The following is a 19,137-nucleotide window of genomic DNA, read 5'->3' on the forward strand; positions in this document are numbered from 1 at the left end:
AAGTTAATATTACTGAGAAAAAAAACAAATAGTGAGGAAACCATTTCCAGTCTTTTTAAGCTTTAAATGGCCATAGAGCCCAAAAAATGTCACCTTTTTATGGTGCCATTAAAAAAAATATATATGTGGATACCTGCACATGAACTTCCAGTGGATTCAACTCTGGTGATGACACTTGATGAATTATTGGTGCTTGTGGAGCTGCAACAAAATTTAAAGGTTAATATACAACAATAATACACGTACACAGAATCTGACTAAATGCAAGGTCACAGTAAGCTGGTCAGATTGACTATCTGATACTTGTGGTTTGTTACTAGCATAAAATCTTGGCAGATCTGATGATGAAAAGTAATATGAGTTTTTTTTATATGTTAGTTTCATAAGTTATTTGTTACATCTTTCAACATTGATGTATGTATGTATGGAGTATAATATAAAGTGACAAATAAGTATTTATAAGTATAAGTATCTTATATCATATCAAAATGATGATTTTCAAATACATTCCACTTTTTCAGTCCATGAGATATATATGTATATTTATTTTCTAGTATGTATATTCGCATATTCTATGATATATAGTGGCACAGGATCACCACATGAACAAGCAAAGTTATTCCTGATGAACAAAAAAATGTTTAATCTTTGTTGTTCAACATCATTGAAACCTGTTTATATGACATCTGTTCTATGAAGATGGAACTATTTTCACTAGGTTTCAGCTATTCAAAATCAATATATATTTTGTTTTCTTGTCTTTAATTTAAAATTTGAACAAAAAAGCATCAAAATCCTACATTTAACAAGCCATTGAGAAATTCACAGCCTCATTCGTTCTTGTATTTTAAATAAATGACAAATGAAATGTCAGCATTTATAAGCACCTTTTTTATGCAAATGCTATGATCAAATTTGAACTAAATTGAGAAATGACTTCAGAAATGGCCACCAGTCAGCCATTGTAAAAATACAAAATAAACCCAAACAAGACATACATGTACATCAGGCACTAAATGTGTAAAATCATCACATCAAGATTAAAACAAAGCATGTCCAAAAAAGTGCATTTTAGAAAATTTTTAAAAAGAAAAATGGCTGCCTCTTTGATTGGATTGTGACACACCAAATTTTATTGATGCGCTACAGTTTGTAACTGGACAGTAACAAATTAGGCAAAATTTGGCAAAAATGGCTACTAGGCAACCATCTTAAATTGGATTGGGCCATTCCAGTTTATATCTGCACCCCCCCTGTTGATGTGGTCGGATTTCCAGCACTGTGTGATGGAGAAAATACCCCGGAATTCCAACTGCATATGGAGAAACAGAATCTAGAAATCCAGACGAGTAAGGAAAAAATTTTCTGGAAATCCAGGCAGTTATGGCTACTAAATAAAATATGGCCTAGTTTATCTCACCACATACCGGTTGATGAGGTTGGATTTACAACAGTATGACTAAAAAAACTTTGAATTCTGTATATGGTAAAAAAATTGGTTCAGTATGAAATAGTTATTACTGAAATTAGATAAGGATGGTGGCACAATGGAACTCATCAACACCACAAGTAGGAACTATAGTATAGTTTTGGATTTCCATTACTGTATGGTGAATGGTGACTTGGAAATAAAACTTTGTATGACTTATACACCCATGGAAATTATACCCTGTATGAAGTAAACAAACAAGCTAATCAACGGGGAGTCAATAAATAAACGCTGCTCGGACTGATAAATATGATATATTGAAGATAATATTTGGTAATCGTAGTCCTAAATAACTATTAACTTGCTTCTGTGCTATCGATAAAGAGCCATTGCTCGAAACGTCTAGCTATTTTTAATAGTTATTTAGGACTACGATTACCAAATATTATCTTCAATATAATCAACGGGTGGGGGGGGGGGAGATTGTAATACAAATATTAACTATTGTTAATATGCTAGAACACAATTGTCAGTTAATCAAATTTTGACCTATTTGGACTGAATTTGAGATATAAGCCAAAGAATGCAAAAATGAATAAAAATTAACAATTTTTTTCACTCAAAATGGCTTGCACCTTCATGAAATTATATATTTGTACCAAATCTGAATAAAGTTAGTAAATGTAATCTCAATTTATTAGCAAAAATGAACAAAAATAAATATTTTGTACGGACAAAATGACCACCAGTCGGCCAATAACACAAAAATCTGAAAAATAATGGATGTGCCTCATTATGCTAACCAGTCTTCTCATTATGCTAACCAGTGTTCTCCCAAGATACAAACAGCGTGGCTTTACCGCCATGCTTGTCAGACATGTACACTGCCACACTCAAAAATCATCTATGATTTCCACAGCTATTGTTAAATGACATGCTCCTCGCTGTTCATTAACAACCATAAAAAATGAAACGAAATTCAAAAGACTGTTAAAGTTGATTTAGGTCGACATGTACTCATTGAAAGTTTTGGTCTAATTACGTAATTTACGTACTTTACGCCATAGCCGATGTCAAAATAAAATGTTCAAAAAAAAGATTATTGTAATGTTCAAAATAAATAGTAAATGAAATCGAAAATCAATGCTTTTCCATGACTAAAATATCAATGAAATAAAAAAAAACGTTGCAGGCTTCACTCACGGGAACATGAAATATCGGACGAGTTACTTTATAATAATATTTTCTTGTTTACTGATTTAAGCCATGACTCATGTTTTCATTCTAAATTATAAAACTAAAAATAGTACAGTGTACAAATGTATGAGTAGTTTACGAAAAATTACAAACATTACAAACATTACGAATAAATCGTGTAAATCATATGCTAATTATTATGCAAATTAGCCGCCATCCTTGACCAAAATCTTGGGGAGAACACTGCCAAGAGGTTTTAAAAAAGTAATGTTCAGAATGCCATTACTATTTTTTTAACCTCTGGGTCAAACACATAAAAAAGAAAAAAGTCAACACAGAGTCAAAATATATCGCGTGGTGTGGATCAAATACTGCATAATATTACCACAGCTAAAACCATGGATATAACAGCTGCTTATATGATAATAAACAAGAACAAATGTTCACTTAATCACATATCCAGATGCTAAATAGACTTTTATTATCATATTATATTTGCAGGCAAGATATATTACTATACACTATTGCATTGTATTATGAGTATTGTAATTACCTCATTTTAAACATAAGATACATAATGTAATGTAATACATGTAAACTTACTATATAGTTGTAAAGTAACTGAAAATCCATGAAATCCAATATCTGGAGCACCACAGAAAAATACATCACCATTCTGAACCACAACTCCAGTAAAAGTTCCAACAGCAGTATATCTTTTACTATCATTGTAGGTAGTAGGAGACACAGAGAAGTCATTTGTACCCAGTTTCCATAACTTCATTTGATTATTTGCTACTACAGGGTTTCCAATGATTTCACATATGAATTGTGTTTCTTCACCAGGATTGACTTTGTAATAGAAGAAGCTTTTATAGTTGGGACGACCATCTTAACATAAAATAATAGAAAACAACTCAAGATTAGAAATCATATTGAACAAGTTAGTTCTATTGCAACAAGTTTAAAATAGTTGATGCAGGATCCCGGAGTACAATCGGCAGTATTCAAATTTATCTACCCGTGTAGTGGTAGAATGAAAAGTACATAATATTTACAGCTCATTTTTGAACAGAATGTGTGAGCTTAGCCAAAATTCTGAAACTGAAGATAAACGTGCAGAACACTTCAAGGACCCTAAGCTGACTAAATTGTGAAGTTTAATTATGGGAGTGAATAAAAAACATGAGTTTTATTTATTGCTGTATTCTGTCCGCTCTGCCAGAGTAATTAAGTGTCGAAAATATCATTGATACCAACAATGACAAAACTATTCACAAAATAAACAAATCTGATAGAAGTCCACCCAAAGTATCTACATATCATCTATCAAAGCAATCCGGCAGGTAATTGTCAAGTAGAATTCAAAAGTAAAATTTGTTACCAAAAATTACATTAATATTCATTAAAAATAGAGAATTATGATATCGTTAAGAAATGAACAAATTTGATAGAGGTCGTATGCCTAAGGTTAATTGTTGATGGACGGACAATAGACAATCACCTGCTGCATATGAACATCTCAGCTAAAAAAAAAAATTGAAGAAAAACAAAGCATGTCCATTGTCTAAGATACCATATTTTCAAAGAACATGATACATTGTAGCTGCCAGTTGGCCATCTTTGATTTGCTTGCAAAACAAATTGTTATCGACATGTATTATGCACATGCTAAATTTGAACAAAAACTGACAAAGAATGTCCAACATATTGTATTTTCCAAAAAAAATCTACCAGCCGACCATCTTCAATAAAATAACTAAACCACTGCATATGCATATGTCCAACATAAAGTACTTATAGGCACATGCAAAGAATGAATGGGTTCGGTTCAGATGATTCTGAAATGTTACTCTGGGCGGACAGAGAAAGACCGAATTACAAGTCCCAGTTTTAAACATTGTCCGGGGATAATAATGCCCAATGTGTGTGATTACTATATGGCTTTGCCATTACGATGTGGGATCAAGTCAAGTTCTAAGACAACATACATGTACAGTACCTATGGAGTTGTTTATAGCTACACAAGTAGAATTGCTGGAACTCATTGTTTTTATCACATGCTTCATTGTTTTTACAATGACAATTATACATGTAGTTACAAAATTCACTATGGAAACCAGCGAGTTGAAATACAAACCTTGTTGACAATCAGAATATATAGTATCTAGATTTATCCATCCTGGTGCACAATCGTCATTTGGACAAACACCAGTGTTCTTATCACATGGTGCATTATTTTTACAATGACAATTATAGTTACATAATTCACCATAGAAACCAGGAGGACAAGCAGAGGGAACTGAAATGTATAATAATAACAATACTTATTCAACATTAAAACAAACTACAGTGAGTTGTTCTAAGATCATATAAAAATAATATAAAAAAAATAAAATAAACTAAGATACAGTAAAGATAACCAACTAAACAGAATGCTAAAAAAAGCTAAATAATATTTACAAACACATAAAGAATCACAATATACTTGTACTACACTACTACACTACTATTGCCAAGAAGTGAAAATCACATAAGTATGGTTTTTAATAAGAATATTTTTAATTTTGGTGGAGCTGCTCAAATCTCATTCGCATACATTTTTGTATGTATTGTGCACTTCTGATTCCTCTACAATATTCTATTCAATTTAACTTGCTAATATTGTTTATAATATCCTCCAATTCTTTGTGTATTGTACAGACTGAAGTCTATAAGGAAATGTACCTCACCTTCAATCTGCTTTAATGATCACAGATTCTGAACTGGCATAAGGCTTGTCTCAGTTTAACATCACTCATTGTTATTAAATATTTTTCCTATTTGAACCATGTTTTGAATGCTCTATAATTTGCCAATTTGTTTGTTCCGCAATTTGCTCAGTTGTCATCAAATAGAGCTTCTTTCCATGTTATTATATAAATAATAAATGTATTTTATAAATTAATTAATTAATCATGTACACCTGCATGATACTGTGAGGTTGTCACATAATATCAGCTGGCTTATACAAGTTCATCTTGGTGAATAGATTATACATCCCATGAAATCAGGTGTATCAGGTGTATCAACAAGTGTCAAAATTATGATAGTTAGGAGTGACATCTAACTTGTGAACATGTATTTAAAGATACAGCTGCAAACAGTTTTTAAAATCAGCTGAAATATTCATTTTTTTATAAATATATTTTTCCAAATAAACTACCAGTCACCAACGAAATTAATTAAAGCTGCAGAGTAGTCTTTTCAGGTCTAAGTTTGAAGGCTGAATATGCCTTGATATGTATCCACTAATATATATGTTATTGTTCTCATGAAAAGCCTTTGGCATACGACCATAAATACTACAAGCAAAATATCAAACTGATTGATTAAAACACACTCCTGATGTCATTGTTTCTTTTTCTTGTAAGAGGCCAAGGTTTTATATGCTACATGCCAAATATCTAGTTCATCGGTTAAAGCATTCCTGAGAGATAAATACACCAGATTTTTGCCATTTTGAACAAAAATCCAAGATGGTGGTGAAATCATACAACTGATATGAATTATTCGTTTCCTTTCAGAAGGAGTTCCGTATAAAAATGGAAACCTTTTTCAAAACAAATTTAAAAAATATTCGGGTAAATGTGGCATCATTAAAAATCACTTCCTCTTTAGAAGAAACCAAAGATGGCAGCCAAACTATATGACCAAAGAAAAGAGCTTCACAAAATATAAAGATATTTGTACATTGATACTAAAAACAAATATCAGATCAATGTGTTCAGTGGTTCTGAATAAAAAGATTTTCAAGTGTTTTTTGCCATTTCGGAGGGAAACACATGGCAGGAAATGTCACATGACTTAACTTAAATCCATAATGACTGCCAAACCAGTCAACCAATCAAAATTCTGAAAATTACGTGCACTAGTTTTCATATTTCTGAAAAGCCCTTTTTGTCTAACTCAGACAAATATCCAACTCAATTGAATATTGTAAATCGAAGTAACTAATGCACATCGCTATGATTATTGCAAAATATCAGTGATATTTCCTATGAAACGTCACTGTTGTGAATGATATGCACCATTGTCATGTGATAAATATATGTACTGGTATATTATATTACACACAATGCTATACTACACTGCATGCTGTATACAATTAAACAAGCAGCCTGTCGGCTGAGATAGCTCCGCTGTTAGCAATGCACATTTCAAATAAGAACTGAAGATATCATTAGAAAATGAACAATGTGTATAGTATCAAAGCAACTGGACTTGCTGTTTTCAACAAGAATTCAAAATTATCACTTTTCACCAAAAATAATCATCAAAATTAGATAATTGAAGATATCACCACGAAATTAACAAATCTGAAAGAGGTCCACATATGTAGTACCTATATATGTAATATAAATTTAGCAATCGGACTTCCCCTTTTTTTAAAAGAAGTTGAATATATAATTTTTACCAAAAATTACAAAAATATTCACTAAAATTAAAGAATTGAAGATATTATCATGAAATGAGAAAATCTAAGAAAGGTCTACCCAAGGTACATTTGATACACCAAGTATCAAAGCATTCAGGCTTGTAGTTTTCAAGAAGAAGTCGTAAAAGTAAAACATTGACACGGACGACGACGGACAATCACTCATATGATAAGCTCCGCCCGACAAAGTCGACAACGGAGCTAAATAAGAATGTGCAATTGTAATTCAATGCCAAACACAAGTTTACTCTTTGCATTCAAAATGAAAAGATCTAAATACACATGTAAATGAAGGTGACAGTTGTTTTTGTATTTATGTGAAGACATCACTATACCTCTACAGTTTTCACCACTCCATCCATCATCACAAGTATCTCCACTTATAGTACATTCTCCAGATACAAGTAGATCGTCATCTAATTTACTACATCCATTCGTACATTGACATGTTTGAGTGCAACCAGCTCCATATTTCCCAACAGGGCAATCTGGCCAAATATAAAGTAACAAAATGAGGAATGTCATAGGTATTACGAATCCTCGGGAACACTGAAGAAAACATTAATAATTATAAAACATGTACATGTTTGTGGCAGTGCTAAACATTATTCGAGTAATAAAATATATATTTATAGAGACATGACATGATGTACATGTAGTGGAATACAATGTATTCTACCACTAGAATGCCTAGAAGCATTCGAAATAGATACACCACACACAAGCGTCTATAATTTTCGCCTTTTCCTTCATGATCATTTGACTAAGGGGTCTTTAATGGCCATTTTACTAAGGGGGCTGTTTCTCTCTACTCTTCACCGCGCTTTCTAAAAGACAGCATCTTGGTTTCATTGGTAGTTGCTCTTCACTTAAGTATGTTTTTTGCACTGTTCAGCCCTCCAAGTTTAATTTTTTTCCTAGTGGCCATTGGCGACCAAGTTCAAATTTTTGGTGGCCAGCTGGAAAATTTAGTAGCCAAGTACAAAATTGTAGGTCACCAGAATTTATTATGTTTTACAAACTACACAGAAACATCAATTATGTTTAAATTTAGGTATTTAGGTAAATTTAGCATATGATACTAAATCATATAGTATCATAATGAAACTAAACTGACAATCTCAGGGCAATTCAATTACAATCAGGCCATGCAGTATATTGAATTAGGCGAGGGTTCTCCGAACCCGCCTATTCACATAGTTCATACCAACCATAGACTCCGGTCAGTCAAAATGACTATTTTGAACTGTGGGCATTAATCAGCGATTCTGCCGGTGATGGAGAGATAGAATCTAAGTCAGGGAAAGCCCCATGACCTCAAGATTCTTTTACCCCTTACGTCACGAACCCACGTGACCGAGGCCATATGGCAGCGCCATGGGTAGCCGTCAATCACTCTGGTTCCTTTCTCTCCGCTTTGAGGACTTACATGTAGACCAAGCGACGGAAAGAGTGGGGAGGTTGGGGGGGACCCGGAGTCTATGGTGAGTATGAACTATGTGAATAGGCGGGTTCGGAGAACACTCGCCTAAATTCACTACGTTCAATTACCCACCATAGACTCCGGTCAGTCAAAATGACTATTTTGAACTGTAGGCAGAGTCAGACACCGATAGGTGGCGGGTTTTTCCGAGCAAACAGAAAAAGGAAGAATGATGAAAGTCTTTTCCCAGTCCGAGATGAAAACAAACTCAAAAACCTAAGTTAAGACCCAAGAAGGGTGGTGTCTTACCTTGCCTGTGCTGTCCCCGAAGCTAGAAACCAATGCTGCTGTGGTGACAGGGTTCGGTGCGCCCAAGAAAGCTAGACCCAAGCCCAATTCAGGGGTGATAAGCTTGAAGTAGGACCGAAACAGTTCGCATGAGGGCGTAGGTTGAAAGAAGTGAAACCTGGGAGCTTCCAGGAAGTGCTAGTGGAACAGACAATCTGCCCGCAAGAATGCCGAGACTGACTTATCCCCTTTGCGCATGGGCCCCTGCGGTCGTTCGGGCTGGGTCAGTAACCAAAGCCTGTCCCGCTACGACGGGGCCTAACCTGAAGAGACCCTGCTCAATAGATTGGGTGTCTCTTAGGTAGTAGTTGATGAAGACGTTCTGCGTTCTTCAGAAGCCTGCCCTCAGGATGTGTTCGAGGGGGGCGCCTGACGCCAGCGCTAGTGAGTTAGCAATCGCACAAACCTCATGCGCTCGTACTTGGTGTCCCTGCAAGGACTGTTGAGGAGGATAGTGTATTATAGACTCCAGGACAGTTGCAGTAATCCACCTGGAGATGGAAGTCGTGTCTTTAGTACAACTTGATCGTCCATAAAGGCGGCACAACTGTCTGCGAAGGACAGTGCGCCTAGCTCTGACCGGCGCCTACTCGAGGCGAGGGCCAGTGGGAAGACTGTTTTCCACGACAAAAGCTTGAGTGGTGCTGAAAGGAGGGGCTCAAAGGGAGGTCTGCTTAGGGCTGATAAAACAACCGACAGGTCCCAATTGGGCGGTTCCCTTGAACAGGCCCTGGGCCTCTGATTATGGAAAGCAGTAAACAGTCTCCTAATAATGGGACAATCGGCTAGACTTAACCCCAAAGAGTTTTCTATGGCGGGGGACAAGGCTGACCTGTAGCCAATGATCGCTGCGTAGGACAGACCCACTTTGTCAAACAAGTGGACAAAGAAGTCTGCTACATGGGCGATAGAGGGATGGCATGGATCAATCTCCCTTCCACTACACCAACTGGTGTATGCTCGCCATTTCGAGTCGTAGGCAGCGTTGGTGGAATCCCTTTTCGCCCTGGCCAGGACGTTGGCAGCCCGCTTAGATAGACCTTTCGTCTGCGTGAGTCTACTGAGAGCCTCCATGCATGTAAGTGGTACACTGCTGGGCTTGTTGGTAGGGTGCCGTCCGGTTGGGACAGCAAGCCCGGTATGTCCGGCAGTACTACCGGTGTTTCGACTATCATATCCAGCAGGAGTGGAAACCAGGCCTTGGTCGGCCATTTGGGCGCCACCAGAGTTAGTATGCAGGTGGGCTCCTGTCGAAGTTTCTCCAGTACCCAGTGAATTAGCGGGAAAGGAGGAAAGGAGTACACATCCATGTGGGACCAGGGGATCGATAAGGTGTTACGTACTTCGGGAGCTTGGCGTTCCGGGGTGCGGCGAACAGGTCTATCTTTGGACCGTCCCACAGCCGAAACAGCCTGGAGGCAACCCACTGGTGGATCTGCCACTCCGTGTTCTGGAGATGGAGGCACCTCGAAAGGGCATCTGCCAGACCGTTTCTCACCCCTGGAAGGTGGTGTGCGGTTAGCTCCACATTGTATTCCAGGCACCAAAGGAGAATTTGCTCTGCTAGGACCGACAATGATGGGGAACGTGTCCCCCCTCCTTGTTCATGTAGGAGACCATCACATCGGTATGTGCAGGTAAGCATTGCATAAGTCTAAAGAGGCTAGCCAGTCGAGACGGTGGATGGAGAGTAGGACACTGGATGGTGTCTCCATGCAGAACTGATCGAGAAGCACATACTGGTTTTCTGCTTAGGTCCAGAACCGGATGCCAGCCGCCTGTAGATTTTGGTACTATGAATACATTTGAGTAGAAGCCTGGACTTAGTGCCGGCTGAACTATTCTGTGTATAGGCCCTTTCTTAGCAAACTGTCTACTTCCTGTCAGATTGCTTCCGCCTTGTGGGGGTACCCTGGTAGTTCCCCTGATGGGGGAGGGGGGCACTGACAGGGTGGAGGAGATGTCAGTGGTATTCTGTAATCGTGTGTGAGCGTCCAGGGATCAGTTATCCACTGCCTCCAAGCCGGAATGCACCGGCGCAATCTGTGTGCGACAGGGATCTGTGGCCATGGGTTCGGCGGTTGCAAGAGGGGGGGTTCTCCTCTACCGTGAGGTGAGCTTCCCTGGCGATTACTGGGGTTACTAAGCTGTAACCTGATCTCTTGCCAAACGCACCCCCCGTCACAGAGGTAAGCGTCAAACCCTGCTGCCGGGGTTGATGACCACCCGAGGAGGAGGAGGAGCCACAACCTGGTCCTCTCTTTCCCGGGGGCACGCCGCTACCCTTCCCTCCCGCGGATGGGTGCAAGCGCTTGCCTCCTTGCTGACTCTGTTTTGCGGAGCTAGTCCTAGGGCATTGTGCTTTCTGTGCTTGGGGCGCCCTCCGCTTCCCCTTGGCAGCGGCCAACTGGCTAGTGGATTCGACTTGAACCATTTGGTTTGGTACACCCCAAAGCTCTGTGACTGCCCCCGCTATCCCCCAATCAAAGAGGGTGGAGGATCTCCATTCTGCGTAACTGAGGCGGTGGCGTACCCCCTGACTCAGTTTGCCGGCAAAAACACACACGTCTAAAACCGCATCCCACTGCACAGTAGTAGCCCCGGCCAAGAGAGCCATATGACACTGGAGGATATCGCACATAGCCATGTGGTGGTCTACCATTAGCTGTGTCACCTGGTCTAGGAGGCGAGTGCGTTCTGCATCTGAGGCCGTCCCCCTTCACCCGGCTAGCAAAACAGAAGTTTGTGGTACCGGGGTCCGGGGAAGTAGCCTTGGGGTCCGGTCGGAGTCTTCTGATTTCGTCCCTTGAATTGGGGTCCGAATCCGCGATTGCCCCGATGGGGTAGCATTTAGTCCAGCGGAGGACTTATGTGAAAGATTACCCCAGCCCGGGGCTTTCGGCGTTACCTCCTCCACGGCTGACCAACGGCCGCCCTTCAACACCATCCGCAGATGGCGATGGGGTCGATCTGGATCCCGGCGCCTGTGATCCCATCAGCGTCAAAGCGACCATAAGCAGCTGCTTTAGGATCGAGGGTGGGGGAATATACATAGCGTCACCTGGACTGATAATATTCTGCATCACCCCAACGGCGTGGCTCACCGAGTCATTACGCAATGTGGAATCTGAGGGACCGCCCTAGGTACCCACTGTATCCGACGCGAGCGAACTGCCACCACTCAGCCTAAATATGTGAGCGAGAGCATGTATGAGAGTGCGTCTCATGACAGGGTCGGTTCCCTATGGGAACGCCTGTGGGTCGGCAAGAAGGGAGTCGAAACCCACAGTGGAGCTCGGACTTGAAGGTAAATTAATCAGTCCAGTACCGCGCGGTGAACCCTGGCTGGTTGAAAGCGGGAGGGAGGAGGCACAATGTATGTCCTGACCCGGACGCCCTGCCCCGAAAACGTCTTGGCTAACAGCGTCCCCGTTGGTGTTACGTGTCTGAGGTTCCCGAGGAGACCTGTTGCCACTAGCCTGAGCCTCCGCCTCCCCCGAATCAGCGGGGGGTCACGGCTGGGAATGGGGGGTTCCCCCGAAGAAACGTGTTTAGAATGCGAACGGTGCTTTCTGTGTTTCTTCCTACTTGCCGGCTGAGAGGCTGCAGTGAAGACAGCTCGCTCCACCTGCAGGTGATCTACACTGCCTGCCAGGGACGTAATTTGCCCTGACAGTCCTTCGATCAATGCCCTCATTTCAGCGGCAAAACCGGCGCCGTGCAAGGATGGGCCGCATAGGAAGAAAGACCTCCAGGGGCACAGCTTCGCTGTTGCCAGTAAAGTTGGGTAAACCACTGCCTGAAAAAACAGACTGTGTAGATGCCCTCCGATCAGCGGGGGTAGACCGAAATATATCGGTACCCCCACTATCAGGCCCTTTGCTTGGTATTCCGGTATGAGAACTGGTACCCGAGCGCGAGGACTTATCATTCATGCCAACGCACAACTGACTCACATCCATGCCGGTAGCACTTGCCACGAGACCTTTTCACGAACGAGCGACGCGGTCAGTCTCGGCTATTTTGACATACTGCTGGAACGACTCCCAGACTTCCGAACCCCAGCGATTACAAATGTTCTCTGGGCAGACACCCGAACCCCAAACGCACATGAAACAACGATAGCACTTTGTATGCGGGATACATACCAGCAATTGCTGTGTACACTGAGTACAAATCCGCCTCGTAAACTGAGGAGATAATACCGGCGGTGAGCCTCTGGCGTTGCCTGTGCATCTATCCATTTCTAAATACATTAAAAATAAAAGACGACATGCATGAGGGAAAAACGAATTACAGTTGTAAAAGGTGTCACCATGAAATCAACATGTGATTACGTAGTGGCGCCGGGTTTTAATTTCTTTGTTGTTGAAAGCATAACACACAAAGGAGAAAACGACATGAGGGTAAAAAGACAAGAAAAACTTATCCTACCAGCTAGAATGTCGGATGCTGCGGCTGCGGCGACGACCCACGCTAGAAACCCGGACAGGAAAAAGCAACAGAGCCAGGCAGAGCCGCTCAGAATCATTCCCGGTCGAGACGGAGAAAAATGAAGAGTGATTGACGGCTACCCATGGCGCTGCCATGTGGCCTCGGTCACGTGGGTTCGTGACGTAAGGGGTAAAAGAATCTTGAGGTCATGGGGCTTCCCCTGACCTAGATTATATCTCTCCGTCACCGGCATAATCGCTGATTAATGCCCACAGTTCAAAATAGTCATTTTGACTGACCAGAGTCTATGGTGGGTAATTGAACGTAGTGAATTTCTTCTGGGTTTCAGGCCTGTTGCCATCCATCTTCTGGCCACCTTTGCTGGGTCAAAATCCGCAATGGGTGGTCCATCTGTTGATATCCTAATTTAATGTTCCAGGGATTCTGCATTTCTACATTCGATTTTCGAAAATGTTTTGGCCCAATGACCTTAACATTTTCTATTACCGCTATCTTGATCTGGACGTCCCGACTCGGCAGCAGACGCACCGGCAGGCTGTATTGTATCGTAAAAATTCTGAATTTTCGACCCCTCTACAAATTCGGGCACCTATTTATTTGCCGGATTTCAGTATATTGTTGTCCTCCAAATTTTCGACTTCACTAAAAATTCTTATTCGGAAATTGCGACCAGTTTTTCCCCCCCTCTCAAGAAAATGATGTGAGCGTCCAAACGGGACTTTCCCCAAAGGTGTGAATCCGAGTTTCGCAACTGCATTGCGTAGCAGCAAATGATCATGGTTGCAAAATTTGGTCATGCTGCATTTCACAATTGTTGATTATTACGTACAAAAAATAAATTCGTTGAATTGTTATGAAATGCAAAGAAAATTTAACTTCATTTAGTTTCATCTAAGCGAACGATTCCGGTCGCATATAAACGCTCGATGCTGTCTGGTATCCGTTCTTTCTCTTAGGTCAGACTTGTTGACTTGCTTTTAAATCAAAAAATTAGTTGTTTTCAAAAAATAAACTGAGCATTTGAAGAATAATTTAACATTGATTACAGTGATAACTGCTCATTTATTTTTTCATTTGCCAATTTCTACTCTGAAAAATTCGACCGTTCGAAAATGTACATTAATTTTGTACTCTAAAAACATGTAAGATTTTCAACACAAATTATTTAAAACCTGTCGAAGTTTTAGGATTTCTGCAGAGTTTCAACACATTTGGTACATGGCTCGGACTACGCTGCGATCATACGTCGTTTCATGACTACCGACTAGTTTCGTTCATAACAAATATGGCGAATAACGTAATACGCATGTGCACAGTGTTGAATTGTGGGAAAAACTGCGCCACCAAGAGCTGACAAGCTGTACAGTCTGTTTTATATTACGGAATGTTTAGTCGCCGGCCATATTATTTTTAGTTCGCCAATTGGCGACCTACATATTTTTTTGAATCGCCATTTATTTTATTTAATCGCCATGGCGACCAAAATGGTCGAAATCTGGAGGGCTGCTGTTACATTTCATTAGTAGTTGCCCTAAAACCAGAGTGGGCTTTTTGCACTGTCATATAGTTGCCCTACACTTGTGTAGGCTTTTCCTTCCGTCTTGGGGGCTTGCTCTGGGACAACTTAGTTAAACATTCGCATTCATGTTTTCTGTATCTTTTGCACGGGTGGTTTTGGGGTGAGTCCCCCTTATGCTAAATAAATAGTTTTTGAATCTTACTCAAGAGTCTCGTGTCATAAATAGAACAATAACACAAAAGTATATCAAGTGTTAATCTGCATGTGCTCTCACCAATCATTATAAAATGGCTTTTATCAAATTTAAAAGTCCGACTAATTGGAGACAAATTCACCTATTACAGAATTTTGCAAAAAATGATAAATATTTGGAAATTATTAGTTATGATGAATTACTTTAAGTGTTTTGCTAATTACATATCAAATTCGCAATTGATTTTCTGAGATCTATAATTTACTCAGTGTAAAATGAGAAAGGGATTTTAACATGTAATATTTCAACGCATATAGCAGTGACATTATTTGGTATCAAAATCCCTGTACAATTATTCATTTTAGTAATAAATTTAGTAATATATTAGCCAACATTTTTTGTTTTACTACAATAAATTCAAACAAAAAAGTAATTTAAAATAATACGCATAGAAACACATTTTAGCAGTGATTTCCATAGACCACAAAAACAGACAAAACATGCATTAACATCTAAACGTGTATATGATGCAAGACATGAACATCCATATGGATCAGAAACATCTCATTACACTATGACAACCATCAGTACTGCTAGGTGTATTTATTCACCATTCACCTTACCTGTATTGCAATCTAATCCTGTATATGATGCAATACATGAACATCCATATGGATCAGAAACACATCATTACACCATGACAATCACTAGTACTGCTTGGTGTATTTATTCAAATTACCTTCACTGCAATCTAATCCTGTATATGATGCAACACATGAACATCCATATGGATCAGCAACACAAAACATCCTTGTTCGACAACCATCTTTATTTCTTGATGAACATACTCGTCCACAATTTTTTCCCCATGTCCCTCTATTTTGGCAACCTATAATATGTAATTTAAAAGAATTAAATGTATATATTTAACACAAATAATGTCATATATGTTGTGTAAATCATGTGTATATCACTTGCATCTTTACTCATCTATAATCAGTATATAAATATATAGTCACATAATTTCAATGTTTCCAAATCACATGGATAGTTTGATGCCATAAGTTACAGCGGGCAGTAATTGTGTGGTTTATGCACTGGGTATTTGCATCTTACTATATTAGGAAATGCAAATTCCAAATATGGAATGATTACGTGTGTAAACATCCTGTAATAATAAAAACAAACTCCACAGACCCCACACAAAAAAATTTTCTAAATCTGTTCTAAACATTTTGGATTTTGACATTCTCATGATGTATCCTTGGAAGGAAAAGATGTATATTAATAAGGTTATTATGAGGATACCACAAAGTATGCACGCAGACAGTATGCAATCGCCTGACTTCTACTGCACACCAGTTGATACCCTTGCTATACTGTCTTCATGCATACTTTGCTGTATCATCGAAATAACCTCATATTATGTCTTAGCAGATGCACTTGAAATACCATACCATAGGTAGTTTATTTGCAACCTACTAGTATTGGTGATTAGTCAGCAATGGCCTCTGCACGATAAAAAAACGACCACAATATTTGAACTAAACTTAGTCTAATAGATTTCAAAATTTTGGATTTAGATTCACAACCATAACAAAACAAACTAAAACAAAGAAGTCATTCAAACATTTTGATAGCTGATTTGCATAATTGTTTGTAGATCGAATTTTCATTTTTCATTTTCATTTACACTCATCAAGGCAGATGGAAGAAATCACCCACATTTATCCAGACAACAGACACAACGATATAACTAAGTGGATCTACTGTCTGTCGAGCTAAAAATGACAAAAATATTCGCTAAAAATACAGAATTGAAGATTTCGTCACAAACTGAATAAAGCTGACACAGGTCCACCCAGGGAAGCACATGTCCAGCAGTCAAAAAACATTATGCATAACCTTGGCGACAAGATGTTGCAATCTTTATTATCCATACCATGCTTGCACAGAGTAAATAGGTAGTAGCTTTATTACATTGTCAGAGGAAAACACAAAAGCTATGAAGATGGCCTTTGTCACAATAGAAAGAAGAACAAATCAAAGGGAAAAAGGAATACTGTGCGAAACTGTGCGACAACATGGTATAAAAAGAGTATAGACAACATATTTGATAGCGACATCTACCAAAGTCGTACAGACCCATAAGCTAAAAACAAAATGAAGTGCATGATGTCGATACAAAGTTTTAGTGAAATCAGTGAAATGTTCAAATGCTAGTCCATCAAAGGGCGATAAAACAAAAAAAGACGAATCGCGCATGTGTATACTACCATGACTTGACTGTACCAAAATTGAACGACATTGGTAGAATCATGTCCAAGAAATGAAGTAAATAGATGCCTGGATGGATGCATTGAACTCAAAACATCAATTTTCTGTTTTGAACTAGGTCCAACAAAATATTTTCAGCATAACTTCATTACATGGTGTCATTATTTCTTTTACCTGTATTACAGTCATCTCCTGTAAATCCTGGTGGACATATACATTCTCCAGTGTCTGCATTACATATACCTCCATTATAACATGTAGGACAGTTATCTAGACATGTATCACCATATTTACCATTAGGACAACCTTTAATAATTGGAACAAAAAACAAAATTAATGCTATTTTGCAACTTAGACAACATCCAGGATAAATAAACTAACATTGGGGGGAATAACAATTAACTTATGGAATATGAACTAGCGGTTCATTGCTACAATTACTACCACTCTTCATGATGGCACACATCTATGAGCTGTTTTGTGCAGATGTTCCCTGTGTCAAGTCAGTCCAATTTCCGCCACCTTAACTTAAACAGTTCTGAGCCATGTTGTTTTGATGCATCCAGACTTTTCTTTGCCAGGTAGAGTCCATCCCAAAGTTACTTACAAGATATAGTTTTGTTTCATTCTGAGTATGTGTCCAAGTCATCCACTGCGGCAGCATTTTATTTCAGCTACAGCACTGTTGTAGCCAGATTTTCCATACAGAGCACTGTTTAAGATTGTATTTGGCCAAAAGATTGATAAACTTTATTGAGACATCTATTGTGAAAGGCTTTGAGTTGTTTCACGTCACTTTAGATCACTCACTAGTGTCAAACAGTAGGACAAATTTGATATATAGTTGAATCTTCATCCTAAGGTTGTACTGTTACGACTTCTAGATGAGCTGTTTACAGTAGTGAATTTTCCCTTGCCAAGCCTTGCCGTCCATTTGTGCTCTGTTGTTACGGCAGGTATGTAAAGTCTTTTACATAGACCAGTGAATCATCTCACACGTAATGCATGTGCATAAATACTGTAAAATCTGTATTAGAAGATGTAGCTTCTATTGTACGAAGCAACATAAATGCATTGTTACATCAAGGTGAAAAAATAATTGTATTTTTAAATCGTATTTGCCGTTCTTGTGCATAATGACTAATATATACCATAACGGCAAATGAATATGATTTTAATATAGCAATTATTATTATCATCATATGCACCTCGTTTTCCTTGTGTGTATCAAATAAAGTCAAGACTTGTAAATACAGAAAATTACATCGAGGAGAAACAGCACGTTGTGGGACCAATACGCTGAACACTGACTTAACAAATCTTCATTCCAAAAACGGAAGGCTTTTTAGGCCGGTCAAAATGATGATGCTTTGAATGTGTGTAAACGAGCCAAATTTTTAATTTGATTGCAATATATTACGATGGCAGAAGTAAACATGGCTATTGAGTGAGGACACATGAGAGAGGAAGACAGTTGAGTGGTTCTTGACTGGGTTCTATTCAAAGACATCAAAACGTCTTCCTGGAGTTGGTGGCTCTATTGCTGACACAGCAAATTACAACAACCTGATGATATGGCTCAAAAATCAAAATGAGAATAATGTAACGGTTTCAACATCAAGATTCCAAGGGACAACTAGTTATGTTGTTTCAAGCATAGTCATGTCCGTCTAGAGAGGACATTTATCAGGCAGAAACTCCCACTACCTACATCAACAACATGGCCAAAACAAATCTCGATTTGAAAAGTCAATAGTAGATGTTTATTCAGACCCAAACTGACTGAAAACTAACATCATTGGAGAACTCAATAGGCAGC

At 39.1% G+C, this 19,137-nt stretch overlaps 1 pseudogene; it reads right to left on the minus strand.

Moving 5' to 3' along the window:
• The window catches only part of LOC146738990 (uncharacterized), a 37,109-nt pseudogene that overhangs the window by 148 nt on the left and 17,824 nt on the right, over positions 1-19,137 (minus strand).

Source organism: Saccoglossus kowalevskii, chromosome 9 (assembly GCF_978046115.1).
Source record: "Saccoglossus kowalevskii chromosome 9, keSacKowa6.1, whole genome shotgun sequence".
NCBI lineage: Eukaryota > Metazoa > Hemichordata > Enteropneusta > Harrimaniidae > Saccoglossus > Saccoglossus kowalevskii.